General features: G+C 39.3%; 1 long non-coding RNA gene across 2 annotated transcripts; it reads left to right on the top strand.

The window, feature by feature from the left end:
* The first annotated feature begins 767 nt into the window (after nt 1–767).
* LOC134064342 (uncharacterized) lies at nt 768–3,855 on the top strand. Of its 2 annotated transcripts, XR_009936288.1 has the most exons (5): nt 768–950; nt 1,783–1,855; nt 2,127–2,193; nt 2,324–2,543; nt 3,020–3,855. It is a non-coding gene; the product is annotated as an uncharacterized LOC134064342 (long non-coding RNA). The 2 variants fall into 2 exon arrangements; XR_009936287.1 differs by lacking the exon at nt 768–950 and having other exon boundaries at nt 962–1,855; nt 3,020–3,854.
* The last annotated feature ends 223 nt before the right edge of the window (nt 3,856–4,078 follow it).

Raw genomic sequence — 4,078 nt, 5'->3', positions numbered from 1 at the left:
ACACGCATTGAGTTATACTAACCCAACACACTGGGTAGCCTACAAAATTAAACCCAGCAGGTTGGATATGATTCTAACCCAAAACGCTGGGTTATATCAACACAACATTAGTCAGATTGCCACAATAGATTGGGTAAAATAAACTATTTGCTGGGTTATAACTATATAATTGCTGAGTATTATTCACACAGTATAGATTCAACCCAAACCACTGGGTTACATCAACAGAACTGCTAGTTAAAATTACCACAGACAAGTTTTCCAAACCCAGTATGGGTAGCATTGAGAAAATGGGCAAAGAAATACAATTCAACATAATTATTTACTTGACAGTTTACTTTATTTTTGAACAGATAGTCTAGTCACAAAAGCATGTGATACTTCCACGAAGGCAGTCAGATTCTACAGTCCGTTTTGGGGGTCAGCCCTGTTAATCAAAGACAGAAAAAGTGCATTAATCACTGTACAGAACTTTACGAAAACGTCCATGAACCATTATCAGTGAATGATGTTAACAGATATAAAAAAATTCACCAGGAGACAAAATATTAGCGCAACACACTCAGAAACAATGACAACCTGATATTTGTTTTAGGAGATGATCTGGAGCAGACTGACAAACACAAGTTCAGTAACGTTAGCCAGCTAGCTGCTAATGTAAACACATTGGCTTTGACTGTGTTCGCTAACATTAGCTGACAAACGTTAGCTAGCTGCTAGACCAAAACGAAGCATATTGGTCATAGACCTAAAAGAAATGGACAAACAGACTCCGTCGTTCTCAATGAGAGGGGGCTGAAACAAAAAATCGTTTCCTGTTCATCGTACTGCGCAGACTCAAACTCATTTTGTGACGTTGGCCGCCCTGAACATTGCTGTAACTCGTCTGATAGATGTTCATACAGATATGTTGCCATTCGACCTCGACTGACTGCGATTTCTTGGATCTTGTAAGTACAATCTGATTCTTTTTTAAACATATTTTTAGTCTTTGTCTGAATCACTCATTTCTTGCAAAATGGTATTTCTGTACTGTTAAGTCGATGATCACGTTTTTAAAAACCTACATCGAATAGATTAATAAAGCGTTAGACTCGCTAAAGTCTAGCTATGGCTAAAGTCTGAAGTGGATAGCAAAAGAAAACCGTTAGAGGCAGACAGGCTAACTTTTTACTGTTCATTATAGTTTCACTAACGTCAATCGTAATGTCGACCGTCAGTATTTATCAGTATTTATCAGTAGATTGTAAATTATTAGAAGTGTTATATCCTTTAGTAGTGTTTGTACTCTAGGCGCCAGTTAGCATGTAACAGCATGTGAATGAATGAACTGGCCACACTAGCATGGTGCATTTATACCTGACGATCTCTTTCAAGACATTTGAATAAAAAACGGACATCATGGTTAGTATTTATAGGGTCTGTACATGTGGTCCCTAGCCTGGTTTGTCTGAGAATTAAGTAGAAATATCCTTTAGAAGTGTTTGTACTTTAGGCGCTAGTTAGCATGTAACAGCATCTGAATGAATGAACTGACCACTACTGTATGGTGCATTTATACCTGACGATCTCTTTCAAGTCATTTAAATAAAACATGGATATCATGGTTAGTATTTGTAGAGTCTGTAAATGTGGTCCCTTGCTTGGTTTGTCTGAAAATTAAGTGGAAATATCCTTTAGAAGTGTTTGTACTTTAGGCGCTAGTTAGCATGTGCCAGGTGTCATACCACTGCAGTAATCATCTCACTAAACACGTCTTTTCATATCCAATCTGTTCAACAGAGTTTACCAGTCAGACCACTACACCTTTGCCAGCACCACCACCCAGTAAGCTTCATCAACTCCAGCCATGCCGGTAAATACATAATACAGTGCCTATTGACAGCATACACACCCCTGTTCAAATGCCAGTAGCTTGGTTCATTGTTAAATCCTGTTCTTAAATGTGTTATTGTGTTTTGGAAAGGTATTGCATTACATTACTCTTCACCTTTTGCTTTTGTAGTAGAAAACATGTTGATGGTAGTGAAAAGGTAGTAAATTCAGCTCAATTTTTTTGTATGAACCCTGCCATTGCAGTAATCATCTCACTAAATACGCCTTTTCATTTCTAATCTGTTCAACAGAGTTTACCAGTCAGACCTACACCTCCGTCAAATTCGCTCACAGCGCTGCCAATAACACCCCAGCAAGGTAGAACTGCATTTTCATTAATCTGGCACCAATATCAAGGGAGAAACAAGCCATGAATGTCTGTCACAACTTCTTTGCATCTTTACTTTTTGTGTCATGCCAATTCCAATCTATTCCTTTTGATTCATAGATTTTTACAGACTTGTTCTGCAGCACTTCCGAACAATTGAGGAGGAGCTGGGGTAAAGCAGCAGGTGGCTGTGAACACATCTATGCTGCAGAAGCTAGGTGGTGGTGGTGTGGCGGATCTTGGCCTCGTGGAGGACAACAACAGGCCATTGAGTAATGTTGAGGACCTGGACGAGTTGGAGAGGCGGCTTGCATCCGATGCGGACCTGAAAAATCAACTGGTATGTCTGTTTTTTAAGTGTTTTGCCATGTGATTATTGTAGGCATAAAAGTCCTAGCCTGGCTCTCGTAATGAATGTGGCTCTGCCTTGCTTTAATGTGGACTTACTCACTGATTCAAAAATACTATTCAAATCATGGAATGGGTGTCGAGAAGTGAGACCATGTGAGTAGCCATTGTTATCTGAAACAACTGTCGCATTTCACATCTCTTTTCCCTTCCCCACTACATTTTTGGGGAACAGACATCATATATTGAGAGCCACGTTATTCAACTCCTTGAGTGTTGTTAAACTTGAATCTCATTCCCAAGTGGAGCGTTGTGTGCTTGGTACATGACATGTTGTCACTTTTTGTCATCATATATACCCTCTGTATTTGATGGTTGTGCATGAAATAGCAAAACAGCTTAAGCTGAAAACAGCTAAGATGTTTGACTGGAAGTTATGCCATTGTAATTTTGGTCTTTGTATTTCAGGTGAACATACTTGGGAGGGAAAACCACCGAGATGCTGTTAAGAGGATGCTGGGCCGGGCTTTGAGGAGGTCCCTGGTGCTCCAAATTAATTAGACTGGTGCAGCAGGAAAGGTGGCTTTTAAGTCCTTACACCTGAAGAGTGTGTTGCATATTAATATCATTATTAAAAATAATTTTAATAAATTGTTTAAGCATGTAGAAGAAATAAAGCATGTAAATGAGCATGTAAAAGAAATAAATAAACAAAATGTATTGAACCTAATACTATGTGTGGTGAGTCTGTGTGATAGTTGCTGAGGATAAATGTTTTTATATTGGATTATTAAATTACAGAATACATTTATAGGTTTCTCATCAGCAGGCACTGTCTTCACCTTAGTAAATTTGGTAACTTTGGTAAGCCCTGTAAATAATTGTAAATTGTTCTGATTGAGGGCAAATGGAAAGTGTTATAATGTATTATTGCTATATTTTAGTACATCATTTTAATTATTAAGGCCATAAATAAGGCCAATTAGAAGCTGGTGGGTAGTAAGCGGCAAAAGGGTGGCCCTTTATCTGGAGCCGCTTCTGAGCCGCCGGTGGACCGCTAGAGAACCGATGAGCAAAACTCCAGCGGGCCACTGGTGGGTACCGCCGTTGGACCGCCAACTCTGCCGCTGGTGGGCCGCCAGTGGGCCACTGACCTATTGCTATCTGGGTGTCTGTACTGTGACACAATATCAAAGCAACACACACAGATAAATAGTGACAGACACATTTTTGTTTTTTGGAGTTTTGAGAGGTTTTGGACACTTGAGAATGCCTAAATGCACCTATTAGGAATTGCTGTGTAGCACCTACAGTACATACATCTATATGTCTGCTCCAAACGTTGTGCAGTACTTCCCAAGACCATGATGAATCAGGAAATGCATGACCTGCACATACTGTAAACTCTACGACAGTAAACCTCAAAAACAATAGGCAACTTTTATTTTTTGTATATGATGTTGTGAAAAAGAAACTTCATGAAGTAAATAAAATCCTGAAGGTAAATCTATATCTTGGCCCATGTCA

Source organism: Sardina pilchardus, chromosome 18 (genome assembly GCF_963854185.1).
Source record: "Sardina pilchardus chromosome 18, fSarPil1.1, whole genome shotgun sequence".
NCBI classification, from domain to species: Eukaryota; Metazoa; Chordata; class Actinopteri; order Clupeiformes; family Clupeidae; genus Sardina; species Sardina pilchardus.
The sequence above is the reverse complement of the archived record's forward strand: the minus strand, read 5'-3'. Positions and strand labels throughout refer to the sequence as shown.